At 45.7% G+C, this 12,927-nt stretch overlaps 11 non-coding genes across 11 annotated transcripts; all 11 read left to right on the top strand.

Moving 5' to 3' along the window:
- Window positions 1-858: 858 nt before the first annotated feature.
- TRNAL-UAG (transfer RNA leucine (anticodon UAG)) lies at window positions 859-940 on the top strand. Its single transcript has one exon. It is a non-coding gene; the product is annotated as a tRNA-Leu (tRNA).
- Window positions 941-2,220: 1,280 nt separating this feature from the next.
- On the top strand, window positions 2,221-2,302 carry TRNAL-AAG (transfer RNA leucine (anticodon AAG)). The gene has a single exon. It is a non-coding gene; the product is annotated as a tRNA-Leu (tRNA).
- Window positions 2,303-2,728: 426 nt separating this feature from the next.
- TRNAL-AAG (transfer RNA leucine (anticodon AAG)) lies at window positions 2,729-2,810 on the top strand. The gene has a single exon. It is a non-coding gene; the product is annotated as a tRNA-Leu (tRNA).
- A 426-nt stretch (window positions 2,811-3,236) lies between these two features.
- On the top strand, window positions 3,237-3,318 carry TRNAL-UAG (transfer RNA leucine (anticodon UAG)). Its single transcript has one exon. It is a non-coding gene; the product is annotated as a tRNA-Leu (tRNA).
- A 1,689-nt stretch (window positions 3,319-5,007) lies between these two features.
- On the top strand, window positions 5,008-5,089 carry TRNAL-UAG (transfer RNA leucine (anticodon UAG)). Its single transcript has one exon. It is a non-coding gene; the product is annotated as a tRNA-Leu (tRNA).
- A 1,280-nt stretch (window positions 5,090-6,369) lies between these two features.
- TRNAL-AAG (transfer RNA leucine (anticodon AAG)) lies at window positions 6,370-6,451 on the top strand. Its single transcript has one exon. It is a non-coding gene; the product is annotated as a tRNA-Leu (tRNA).
- Window positions 6,452-8,223: 1,772 nt separating this feature from the next.
- Window positions 8,224-8,305, top strand: TRNAL-AAG (transfer RNA leucine (anticodon AAG)). The gene has a single exon. It is a non-coding gene; the product is annotated as a tRNA-Leu (tRNA).
- A 924-nt stretch (window positions 8,306-9,229) lies between these two features.
- TRNAL-UAG (transfer RNA leucine (anticodon UAG)) lies at window positions 9,230-9,311 on the top strand. The gene has a single exon. It is a non-coding gene; the product is annotated as a tRNA-Leu (tRNA).
- Window positions 9,312-10,612: 1,301 nt separating this feature from the next.
- Window positions 10,613-10,694, top strand: TRNAL-UAG (transfer RNA leucine (anticodon UAG)). The gene has a single exon. It is a non-coding gene; the product is annotated as a tRNA-Leu (tRNA).
- Window positions 10,695-11,104: 410 nt separating this feature from the next.
- On the top strand, window positions 11,105-11,186 carry TRNAL-AAG (transfer RNA leucine (anticodon AAG)). Its single transcript has one exon. It is a non-coding gene; the product is annotated as a tRNA-Leu (tRNA).
- A 918-nt stretch (window positions 11,187-12,104) lies between these two features.
- TRNAL-AAG (transfer RNA leucine (anticodon AAG)) lies at window positions 12,105-12,186 on the top strand. Its single transcript has one exon. It is a non-coding gene; the product is annotated as a tRNA-Leu (tRNA).
- The last annotated feature ends 741 nt before the right edge of the window (window positions 12,187-12,927 follow it).

The following is a 12,927-nucleotide window of genomic DNA, read 5'->3' as shown; positions in this document are numbered from 1 at the left end:
TTCTGTCAGCCTGGAAAACAAGCAGTAGCAAGTCTCTTATCTTGCAAAGTGTTGCAGAAAGATACTTTTAAGCCTACTTGAAGTTATTCTACATTATCAAGCTCTAACCCCAGTCAGCTTCTGCTGCAAGAAGAGCTTGGCTGGCCCAGTATAGCAAAATCAGTGTTATTTCTTCAAAGTCCCCTCACCCATTCAATCTTGCATTACTCAGGGCCAGCTTTGTCCTTCCTGCTGGTGAAAGGGTCCACTTCATGATGAATAGTGAAGTGAAGGGAGTTGAAACTACAACTCTTCCTTTGGTGAGTAAACCCCCTTGGAGAGTGGTACACCCTGTGCAGTCACTCGGTAGCGTGGCCGAGCAGTCTAAGGCGCTGGATTTAGGCTCCAGTCTCTCTGGCGGCGTCGCTTCGAGTCCCACCACTGCCGTGTTTTCTTAACGTAGACAAGTGTGCTTAGAAATACTTGTTTGTTCATTAGCTCTTTGTTAGTAACTACTTGTCAGCTTGCTTTCTGTCAGCCTGGGAAACAAGCAGTAGCAAGACTCTTATCTTGCAAAGTGTTGCAGAAAGATACTTTTAAGCCTACTTGAAGTTATTCTACATTATCAAGCTCTAACCCCAGTCAGCTTCTGCTGCAGGAAGAGCTTGGTTGGCCCAGTTTAATGTATAGCAAAATCTGTGTTATTTCTTCAAAGTCCCCTCACCCATTCAATCTTGCATTACTCAGGGCCAGCTTTGTCCTTCCTGCTGGTGAAAGGGTCCACTTCATGATGAATAGTGAAGTGAGGGAGTTGAAACTACAACTCTTCCTTTGGTGAGTAAACCCCCTTGGAGAGTGGTACCCCCTCCACTGTCACTTGGTAGCGTGGCCGAGCGGTCTAAGGCGCTGGATTTAGGCTCCAGTCTCTATGGAGGCGTGGGTTCAAACCCCACCGCTGCCATGTTTTCTTAACGTAAACAAGTATGCTTAGAAATACTTGTTTGTTCATTAGCTCTTTGTTAAAAACTACTTGTCACTTTGCATTCTGTCAGCCTGGGAAACAAGCAGTAGCAAGACTCTTATCTTGCAAAGTGTTGCAGAAAGATACTTTTAAGCCTACTTGAAGTTATTCTACATTAACAAGCTCTAACCCCAGTCAGCTTCTGCTGCAGGAAGAGCTTGGTTGGCCCAGGCGTGGGTTCAAATCCCACCACTGCCATGCGTGCGCCAAACTTTCAATTGGTAGCCTGGCAGAGCGGTCTAAGGCGCTGGATTTAGGCTCCAGTCTCTCTGGAGGCATGGGTTCAAATCTCACTGCTGCAATGTTTTCTTAACGTAGACAAGTGTGCTTAGAAATACTTGTTTGTTCATTAGCTGTTTGTTAATAACTACTTGTCACCTTGCATTCTGTCAGCCTGGGAAACAAGCAGTAGCAAGTCTCTTATCTTGCAAAGTGTTGCAGAAAGATACTTTTAAGCCTACTTGAAGTTATTCTACATTAACAAGCTCTAACCCCAGTCAGCTTCTGCTGCAGGAAGAGCTTGGTTGGCCCAGTATAGCAAAATCAGTCCCCTCACCCATTCAATCTTGCATTACTCAGGGCCAGCTTTGTCCTTCCTGCTGGTGAAAGGGTCCACTTCATGATGAATAGTGAAGTGAAGGGAGTTGAAACTACAACTCTTCCTTTGGTGAGTAAACCCCCTTGGAGAGTGGTACACCTCCCGCCGTTACTCGGTAGCTTGTCCGAGCGGTCTAAGGCGCTGGGTTTAGGCTCCAGTCTCTCTGGAGGCGTGGGTTCGAATCCCACCACTGCCATCTTTTCTTAACGTAGACAAGTGTGCTTAGAAATACTTGTTTGTTCATTAGCTCTTTGTTAATAACTACTTGTCACCTTGCATTCTGTCAGCCTGGGAAACAAGCAGTAGCAAGTCTCTTATCTTGCAAAGTGTTGCAGAAAGATACTTTTAAGCCTACTTGAAGTTATTCTACATTATCAAGCTCTAACCCCAGTCAGCTTCTGCTGCAGGAAGAGCTTGGTTGGCCCAGTATAGCAAAATCAGTGTTATTTCTTCAAAGTCCCCTCACCCATTCAATCTTGCATTACTCAGGGCCAGCTTTGTCCTTCCTGCTGGTGAAAGGGTCCTTTTCATGATGAATAGTGAAGTGAAGGGAGTTGAAACTACAACTCTTCCTTTGGTGAGTAAACCCCCTTGGAGAGTGGTACACCCTCCACTGTCACTTGGTAGCGTGACCGAGCGGTCTAAGGCGCTGGATTAAGGCTCCAGTCTCTTCAGAGGCGTGGGTTCAAATCCCACCGCTGCCATGTTTTCTTAACGTAGACAAGTGTGCTTAGAAATACTTGTTTGTTCATTAGCTCTTTGTTAATAACTACTTGTCACCTTGCATTCTGTCAACCTGGGAAACAAGCAGTAGCAAGTCTCTTATCTTCCAAAGTGTTGCAGAAAGATACTTTTAAGCCTACTTGAAGTTATTCTACATTATCAAGCTCTAACCCCAGTCAGCTTCTGCTGCAGGAAGAGCTTGGTTGGCCCAGTATAGCAAAATCAGTGTTATTTCTTCAAAGTCCCCTCACCCATTCAATCTTGCATTACTCAGGGCCAGCTTTGTCCTTCCTGCTGGTGAAAGGGTCCACTTCATGATGAATAGTGAAGTGAAGGGAGTTGAAACTACAACTCTTCCTTTGATGCGTAAACCCCCTTGGAGAGTAGTACACCACTAGCCGTCACTCGGTAGCGTGGCCGAGCGGTCTAAGGCGCTGGATTAAGGCTCCAGTCTCTTCGGAGGCGTGGGTTCAAATCCCACCGCTGCCATGTTTTCTTAACGTAGACAAGTGTGCTTAGAAATACTTGTTTGTTCATTAGTTCTTTGTTAGTAACTACTTGTCACCTTGCATTCTGTCAGCCTGGAAAACAAGCAGTAGCAAGTCTCTTATCTTGCAAAGTGTTGCAGAAAGATACTTTTAAGCCTACTTGAAGTTATTCTACATTATCAAGCTCTAACCCCAGTCAGCTTCTGCTGCAGGAAGAGCTTGGTTGGCCCAGTATAGCAAAATCAGTGTTATTTCTTCAAAGTCCCCTCACCCATTCAATCTTGCATTACTCAGGGCCAGCTTTGTCCTTCCTGCTGGTGAAAGGGTCCACTTCATGATGAATAGTGAAGTGAAGGGAGTTGAAACTACAACTCTTCCTTTGGTGAGTAAACCCCCTTGGAGAGTGGTACACCCTCCGCCGTCACTTGGTAGCGTAGCCGAGTGGTTTAAGGCGCTGGGTTTAGGCTCCAGTCTCTTCGGAGGCGTGGGTTCAAATCCCACCGCTGCCATGTTTTCTTAACGTAGACAAGTGTGCTTGTTTGTTCATTAGCTCTTTGTTAGTAACTACTTGTCACCTTGCATTCTGTCAGCCTGGAAAACAAGCAGTAGCAAGTCTCTTATCTTGCAAAGTGTTGCAGAAAGATACTTTTAAGCCTACTTGAAGTTATTCTACATTATCAAGCTCTAACCCCAGTCAGCTTCTGCTGCAAGAAGAGCTTGGCTGGCCCAGTATAGCAAAATCAGTGTTATTTCTTCAAAGTCCCCTCACCCATTCAATCTTGCATTACTCAGGGCCAGCTTTGTCCTTCCTGCTGGTGAAAGGGTCCACTTCATGATGAATAGTGAAGTGAAGGGAGTTGAAACTACAACTCTTCCTTTGGTGAGTAAACCCCCTTGGAGAGTGGTACACCCTCTACTGTCACTTGGTAGCGTGACCGAGCGGTCTAAGGCGCTTGCTTAAGGCTCTAATCTTTTCGGAGGCGTGGGTTCAAATCCCACCCCTGCCATGTTTTCTTAACGTAGACAAGTGTGCTTAGAAATACTTGTTTGTTCATTAGCTCTTTGTTAGTAACTACTTGTCACCTTGCATTCTGTCAGCCTGGGAAACAAGCAGTAGCAAGTCTCTTATCTTGCAAAGTGTTGCAGAAAGATACTTTTAAGCCTACTTGAAGTTATTCTACATTATCAAGCTCTAACCCCAGTCAGCTTCTGCTGCAGGAAGAGCTTGGTTGGCCCAGGCGTGGGTTCAAATCCCACCACTGCCATGCGTGCTCCAAACTTTCAATTGGTAGCCTGGCAGAGCGGTCTAAGGCGCTGGATTTAGGCTCCAGTCTCTCTGGAGGCATGGGTTCAAATCCCACTGCTGCCATGTTTTCTTAACGTAGACAAGTGTGCTTAGAAATACTTGTTTGTTCATTAGCTGTTTGTTAATAACTACTTGTCACCTTGCATTCTGTCAGCCTGGGAAACAAGCAGTAGCAAGTCTCAGTATAGCAAAATCAGTGTTATTTCTTCAGAGTCCCCTCACCCATTCAATCTTGCATTACTCAGGGCCAGCTTTGTCCTTCCTGCTGGTGAAAGGGTCCACTTCATGATGAATAGTGAAGTGAAGGGAGTTGAAACTACAACTCTTCCTTTGGTGAGTAAACCCCCTTGGAGAGTGGTACACCCTGTGCAGTCACTCGGTAGCGTGGCCGAGCAGTCTAAGGCGCTGGATTTAGGCTCCAGTCTCTCTGGCGGCGTCGCTTCGAGTCCCACCACTGCCATGTTTTCTTAACGTAGACAAGTGTGCTTAGAAATACTTGTTTGTTCATTAGCTCTTTGTTAGTAACTACTTGTCAGCTTGCTTTCTGTCAGCCTGGGAAACAAGCAGTAGCAAGACTCTTATCTTGCAAAGTGTTGCAGAAAGATACTTTTAAGCCTACTTGAAGTTATTCTACATTATCAAGCTCTAACCCCAGTCAGCTTCTGCTGCAGGAAGAGCTTGGTTGGCCCAGTTTAATGTATAGCAAAATCTGTGTTATTTCTTCAAAGTCCCCTCACCCATTCAATCTTGCATTACTCAGGGCCAGCTTTGTCCTTCCTGCTGGTGAAAGGGTCCACTTCATGATGAATAGTGAAGTGAGGGAGTTGAAACTACAACTCTTCCTTTGGTGAGTAAACCCCCTTGGAGAGTGGTACCCCCTCCACTGTCACTTGGTAGCGTGGCCGAGCGGTCTAAGGCGCTGGATTTAGGCTCCAGTCTCTATGGAGGCGTGGGTTCAAACCCCACCGCTGCCATGTTTTCTTAACGTAAACAAGTATGCTTAGAAATACTTGTTTGTTCATTAGCTCTTTGTTAATAACTACTTGTCACTTTGCATTCTGTCAGCCTGGGAAACAAGCAGTAGCAAGACTCTTATCTTGCAAAGTGTTGCAGAAAGATACTTTTAAGCCTACTTGAAGTTATTCTACATTAACAAGCTCTAACCCCAGTCAGCTTCTGCTGCAGGAAGAGCTTGGTTGGCCCAGGCGTGGGTTCAAATCCCACCGCTGCCATGCGTGCGCCAAACTTTCAATTGGTAACCTGGCAGAGCGGTCTAAGGCGCTGGATTTAGGCTCCAGTCTCTCTGGAGGCATGGGTTCAAATCTCACTGCTGCAATGTTTTCTTAACGTAGACAAGTGTGCTTAGAAATACTTGTTTGTTCATTAGCTGTTTGTTAATAACTACTTGTCACCTTGCATTCTGTCAGCCTGGGAAACAAGCAGTAGCAAGTCTCTTATCTTGCAAAGTGTTGCAGAAAGATACTTTTAAGCCTACTTGAAGTTATTCTACATTAACAAGCTCTAACCCCAGTCAGCTTCTGCTGCAGGAAGAGCTTGGTTGGCCCAGTATAGCAAAATCAGTCCCCTCACCCATTCAATCTTGCATTACTCAGGGCCAGCTTTGTCCTTCCTGCTGGTGAAAGGGTCCACTTCATGATGAATAGTGAAGTGAAGGGAGTTGAAACTACAACTCTTCCTTTGGTGAGTAAACCCCCTTGGAGAGTGGTACACCTCCCGCCGTCACTCGGTAGCTTGTCCGAGCGGTCTAAGGCGCTGGGTTTAGGCTCCAGTCTCTCTGGAGGCGTGGGTTCGAATCCCACCACTGCCATCTTTTCTTAACGTAGACAAGTGTGCTTAGAAATACTTGTTTGTTCATTAGCTCTTTGTTAATAACTACTTGTCACCTTGCATTCTGTCAGCCTGGGAAACAAGCAGTAGCAAGTCTCTTATCTTGCAAAGTGTTGCAGAAAGATACTTTTAAGCCTACTTGAAGTTATTCTACATTATCAAGCTCTAACCCCAGTCAGCTTCTGCTGCAGGAAGAGCTTGGTTGGCCCAGTATAGCAAAATCAGTGTTATTTCTTCAAAGTCCCCTCACCCATTCAATCTTGCATTACTCAGGGCCAGCTTTGTCCTTCCTGCTGGTGAAAGGGTCCTTTTCATGATGAATAGTGAAGTGAAGGGAGTTGAAACTACAACTCTTCCTTTGGTGAGTAAACCCCCTTGGAGAGTGGTACACCCTCCACTGTCACTTGGTAGCGTGGCCGAGCGGTCTAAGGCGCTGGATTAAGGCTCCAGTCTCTTCGGAGGCGTGGGTTCAAATCCCACCGCTGCCATGTTTTCTTAACGTAGACAAGTGTGCTTAGAAATACTTGTTTGTTCATTAGCTCTTTGTTAGTAACTACTTGTCAGCTTGCTTTCTGTCAGCCTGGGAAACAAGCAGTAGCAAGACTCTTATCTTGCAAAGTGTTGCAGAAAGATACTTTTAAGCCTACTTGAAGTTATTCTACATTATCAAGCTCTAACCCCAGTCAGCTTCTGCTGCAGGAAGAGCTTGGTTGGCTCAGTATAGCAAAATCAGTCCCCTCACCCATTCAATCTTGCATTACTCAGGGCCAGCTTTGTCCTTCCTGCTGGTGAAAGGGTCCACTTCATGATGAATAGTTAAGTGAAGGGAGTTGAAACTACAACTCTTCCTTTGGTGAGTAAACCCCCTTGGAGAGTGGTACACCCTGTGCAGTCACTCGGTAGCGTGGCCAAGCAGTCTAAGGCGCTGGATTTAGGCTCCAGTCTCTCTGGAGGCGTCGCTTCGAGTCCCACCACTGCCATGTTTTCTTAACGTAGACAAGTGTGCTTAGAAATACTTGTTTGTTCATTAGCTCTTTGTTAGTAACTACTTGTCAGCTTGCTTTCTGTCAGCCTGGGAAACAAGCAGTAGCAAGACTCTTATCTTGCAAAGTGTTGCAGAAAGATACTTTTAAGCCTACTTGAAGTTATTCTACATTAACAAGCTCTAACCCCAGTCAGCTTCTGCTGCAGGAAGAGCTTGGTTGGCCCAGGCGTGGGTTCAAATCCCACCGCTGCCATGCGTGCGCCAAACTTTCAATTGGTAGCCTGGCAGAGCGGTCTAAGGCGCTGGATTTAGGCTCCAGTCTCTCTGGAGGCATGGGTTCAAATCTCACTGCTGCAATGTTTTCTTAACGTAGACAAGTGTGCTTAGAAATACTTGTTTGTTCATTAGCTGTTTGTTAATAACTACTTGTCACCTTGCATTCTGTCAGCCTGGGAAACAAGCAGTAGCAAGTCTCTTATCTTGCAAAGTGTTGCAGAAAGATACTTTTAAGCCTACTTGAAGTTATTCTACATTAACAAGCTCTAACCCCAGTCAGCTTCTGCTGCAGGAAGAGCTTGGTTGGCCCAGTATAGCAAAATCAGTCCCCTCACCCATTCAATCTTGCATTACTCAGGGCCAGCTTTGTCCTTCCTGCTGGTGAAAGGGTCCACTTCATGATGAATAGTGAAGTGAAGGGAGTTGAAACTACAACTCTTCCTTTGGTGAGTAAACCCCCTTGGAGAGTGGTACACCTCCCGCCGTCACTCGGTAGCTTGTCCGAGCGGTCTAAGGCGCTGGGTTTAGGCTCCAGTCTCTCTGGAGGCGTGGGTTCGAATCCCACCACTGCCATCTTTTCTTAACGTAGACAAGTGTGCTTAGAAATACTTGTTTGTTCATTAGCTCTTTGTTAATAACTACTTGTCACCTTGCATTCTGTCAGCCTGGGAAACAAGCAGTAGCAAGTCTCTTATCTTGCAAAGTGTTGCAGAAAGATACTTTTAAGCCTACTTGAAGTTATTCTACATTATCAAGCTCTAACCCCAGTCAGCTTCTGCTGCAGGAAGAGCTTGGTTGGCCCAGTATAGCAAAATCAGTGTTATTTCTTCAAAGTCCCCTCACCCATTCAATCTTGCATTACTCAGGGCCAGCTTTGTCCTTCCTGCTGGTGAAAGGGTCCTTTTCATGATGAATAGTGAAGTGAAGGGAGTTGAAACTACAACTCTTCCTTTGGTGAGTAAACCCCCTTGGAGAGTGGTACACCCTCCACTGTCACTTGGTAGCGTGGCCGAGCGGTCTAAGGCGCTGGATTAAGGCTCCAGTCTCTTCGGAGGCGTGGGTTCAAATCCCACCGCTGCCATGTTTTCTTAACGTAGACAAGTGTGCTTAGAAATACTTGTTTGTTCATTAGCTCTTTGTTAGTAACTACTTGTCAGCTTGCTTTCTGTCAGCCTGGGAAACAAGCAGTAGCAAGACTCTTATCTTGCAAAGTGTTGCAGAAAGATACTTTTAAGCCTACTTGAAGTTATTCTACATTATCAAGCTCTAACCCCAGTCAGCTTCTGCTGCAGGAAGAGCTTGGTTGGCTCAGTATAGCAAAATCAGTCCCCTCACCCATTCAATCTTGCATTACTCAGGGCCAGCTTTGTCCTTCCTGCTGGTGAAAGGGTCCACTTCATGATGAATAGTTAAGTGAAGGGAGTTGAAACTACAACTCTTCCTTTGGTGAGTAAACCCCCTTGGAGAGTGGTACACCCTGTGCAGTCACTCGGTAGCGTGGCCAAGCAGTCTAAGGCGCTGGATTTAGGCTCCAGTCTCTCTGGAGGCGTCGCTTCGAGTCCCACCACTGCCATGTTTTCTTAACGTAGACAAGTGTGCTTAGAAATACTTGTTTGTTCATTAGCTCTTTGTTAGTAACTACTTGTCAGCTTGCTTTCTGTCAGCCTGGGAAACAAGCAGTAGCAAGACTCTTATCTTGCAAAGTGTTGCAGAAAGATACTTTTAAGCCTACTTGAAGTTATTCTACATTATCAAGCTCTAACCCCAGTCAGCTTCTGCTGCAGGAAGAGCTTGGTTGGCCCAGTTTAATGTATAGCAAAATCTGTGTTATTTCTTCAAAGTCCCCTCACCCATTCAATCTTGCATTACTCAGGGCCAGCTTTGTCCTTCCTGCTGGTGAAAGGGTCCACTTCATGATGAATAGTGAAGTGAGGGAGTTGAAACTACAACTCTTCCTTTGGTGAGTAAACCCCCTTGGAGAGTGGTACCCCCTCCACTGTCACTTGGTAGCGTGGCTGAGCGGTCTAAGGCGCTGGATTTAGGCTCCAGTCTCTATGGAGGCGTGGGTTCAAACCCCACCGCTGCCATGTTTTCTTAACGTAAACAAGTATGCTTAGAAATACTTGTTTGTTCATTAGCTCTTTGTTAATAACTACTTGTCACTTTGCATTCTGTCAGCCTGGGAAACAAGCAGTAGCAAGACTCTTATCTTGCAAAGTGTTGCAGAAAGATACTTTTAAGCCTACTTGAAGTTATTCTACATTATCAAGCTCTAACCCCAGTCAGCTTCTGCTGCAGGAAGAGCTTGGTTGGCCCAGTATAGCAAAATCAGTGTTATTTCTTCAAAGTCCCCTCACCCATTCAATCTTGCATTACTCAGGGCCAGCTTTGTCCTTCCTGCTGGTGAAAGGGTCCACTTCATGATGAATAGTGAAGTGAGGGAGTTGAAACTACAACTCTTCCTTTGGTGAGTAAACCCCCTTGGAGAGTGGTACACCCTCTACTGTCACTTGGTAGCGTGACCGAGCGGTCTAAGGCGCTTCCTTAAGGCTCCAGTCTCTTTGGAGGCGTGGGTTCAAATCCCACCGCTGCCGTGTTTTCTTAACGTAGACAAGCGTGCTTAGAAATACTTGTTTGTTCATTAGCTCTTTGTTAATAACTACTTGTCACCTTGCATTCTGTCAGCCTGGGAAACAAGCAGTAGCAAGTCTCTTATCTTGCAAAGTGTTGCAGAAAGATACTTTTAAGCCTACTTGAAGTTATTCTACATTATCAAGCTCTAACCCCAGTCAGCTTCTGCTGCAGGAAGAGCTTGGTTGGCCCAGGCGTAGGTTCAAATCCCACCACTGCCATGCGTGCGCTAAACTTTTAATTGGTAGCCTGGCAGAGCGGTCCAAGGTGATGGATTTAGGCTCCAGTCTCTCTGGAGGCGTGGGTTCAAATCCCACCGCTGCCATGTTTTCTTAACATAGACAAATGTGCTTAGAAATACTTGTTTGTTCATTAGCTCTTTGTTAATAACTACTTGTCACTTTGCATTCTGTCAGCCTGGGAAACAAGCAGTAGCAAGACTCTTATCTTGCAAAGTGTTGCAGAAAGATACTTTTAAGCCTACTTGAAGTTATTCTACATTATCAAGCTCTAACCCCAGTCAGCTTCTGCTGCAGGAAGAGCTTGGTTGGCCCAGTTTAATGTATGGCAAAATCTGTGTTATTTCTTCAAAGTCCCCTCACCCATTCAATCTTGCATTACTCAGGGCCAGCTTTGTCCTTCCTGCTGGTGAAAGGGTCCACTTCATGATGAATAGTGAAGTGAGGGAGTTGAAACTACAACTCTTCCTTTGGTGAGTAAACCCCCTTGGAGAGTGGTACCCCCTCCACTGTCACTTGGTAGCGTGGCCGAGCGGTCTAAGGCGCTGGATTTAGGCTCCAGTCTCTATGGAGGCGTGGGTTCAAACCCCACCGCTGCTGTGTTTTATTAACGTAGACAAGTGTGCTTAGAAATACTTGTTTGTTCATTAGCTCTTTGTTAATAACTACTTGTCACTTTGCATTCTGTCAGCCTGAAAAACAAGCAGTAGCAAGACTCTTATCTTGCAAAGTGTTGCAGAAAGATACTTTTAAGCCTACTTGAAGTTATTCTACATTATCAAGCTCTAACCCCAGTCAGCTTCTGCTGCAGGAAGAGCTTGGTTGGCCCAGTATAGCAAAATCAGTCCCCTCACCCATTCAATCTTGCATTACTCAGGGCCAGCTTTGTCCTTCCTGCTGGTGAAAGGGTCCACTTCATGATGAATAGTGAAGTGAAGGGAGTTGAAACTACAACTCTTCCTTTGGTGAGTAAACCCCCTTGGAGAGTGGTACACCCTCCACTGTCACTTGGTAGCGTGGCCGAGCGGTCTAAGGCGCTGGATTAAGGCTCCAGTCTCTTCGGAGGCGTGGGTTCAAATCCCACCACTGCCATGTTTTCTTAACGTAGACAAGTGTGCTTAGAAATACTTGTTTGTTCATTAGCTCTTTGTTAGTAACTACTTGTCAGCTTGCTTTCTGTCAGCCTGGGAAACAAGCAGTAGCAAGACTCTTATCTTGCAAAGTGTTGCAGAAAGATACTTTTAAGCCTACTTGAAGTTATTCTACATTATCAAGCTCTAACCCCAGTCAGCTTCTGCTGCAGGAAGAGCTTGGTTGGCTCAGTATAGCAAAATCAGTCCCCTCACCCATTCAATCTTGCATTACTCAGGGCCAGCTTTGTCCTTCCTGCTGGTGAAAGGGTCCACTTCATGATGAATAGTGAAGTGAAGGGAGTTGAAACTACAACTCTTCCTTTGGTGAGTAAACCCCCTTGGAGAGTGGTACACCTCCCGCCGTCACTCGGTAGCTTGTCCGAGCGGTCTAAGGCGCTGGGTTTAGGCTCCAGTCTCTCTGGAGGCGTGGGTTCGAATCCCACCACTGCCATCTTTTCTTAACGTAGACAAGTGTGCTTAGAAATACTTGTTTGTTCATTAGCTCTTTGTTAATAACTACTTGTCACCTTGCATTCTGTCAGCCTGGGAAACAAGCAGTAGCAAGTCTCTTATCTTGCAAAGTGTTGCAGAAAGATACTTTTAAGCCTACTTGAAGTTATTCTACATTATCAAGCTCTAACCCCAGTCAGCTTCTGCTGCAGGAAGAGCTTGGTTGGCCCAGTATAGCAAAATCAGTGTTATTTCTTCAAAGTCCCCTCACCCATTCAATCTTGCATTACTCAGGGCCAGCTTTGTCCTTCCTGCTGGTGAAAGGGTCCACTTCATGATGAATAGTGAAGTGAAGGGAGTTGAAACTACAACTCTTCCTTTGGTGAGTAAACCCCCTTGGAGAGTGGTACACCCTCCACTGTCACTTGGTAGCGTGGCCGAGTGGTCTAAGGCGCTGGATTAAGGCTCCAGTCTCTTCGGAGGCGTGGGTTCAAATCCCACCGCTGCCATGTTTTCTTAACGTAGACAAGTGTGCTTAGAAATACTTGTTTGTTCATTAGCTCTTTGTTAGTAACTACTTGTCAGCTTGCTTTCTGTCAGCCTGGGAAACAAGCAGTAGCAAGACTCTTATCTTGCAAAGTGTTGCAGAAAGATACTTTTAAGCCTACTTGAAGTTATTCTACATTATCAAGCTTCCAGTCAGCTTCTGCTGCAGGAAGAGCTTGGTTGGCTCAGTATAGCAAAATCAGTCCCCTCACCCATTCAATCTTGCATTACTCAGGGCCAGCTTTGTCCTTCCTGCTGGTGAAAGGGTCCACTTCATGATGAATAGTTAAGTGAAGGGAGTTGAAACTACAACTCTTCCTTTGGTGAGTAAACCCCCTTGGAGAGTGGTACACCCTGTGCAGTCACTCGGTAGCGTGGCCGAGCAGTCTAAGGCGCTGGATTTAGGCTCCAGTCTCTCTGGAGGCGTCGCTTCGAGTCCCACCACTGCCATGTTTTCTTAACGTAGACAAGTGTGCTTAGAAATACTTGTTTGTTCATTAGCTCTTTGTTAGTAACTACTTGTCAGCTTGCTTTCTGTCAGCCTGGGAAACAAGCAGTAGCAAGACTCTTATCTTGCAAAGTGTTGCAGAAAGATACTTTTAAGCCTACTTGAAGTTATTCTACATTATCAAGCTCTAACCCCAGTCAGCTTCTGCTGCAGGAAGAGCTTGGTTGGCCCAGTTTAATGTATAGTAAAATCTGTG

This window comes from Sceloporus occidentalis, unplaced genomic scaffold (assembly GCF_023333645.1).
Source record: "Sceloporus occidentalis isolate IW3139 unplaced genomic scaffold, rSceOcc1.0.p SCAF_28, whole genome shotgun sequence".
NCBI classification, from domain to species: Eukaryota; Metazoa; Chordata; class Lepidosauria; order Squamata; family Phrynosomatidae; genus Sceloporus; species Sceloporus occidentalis.
Note: the sequence above shows the minus strand (reverse complement) of the source record. Positions and strands in the feature narration are given on the sequence as shown.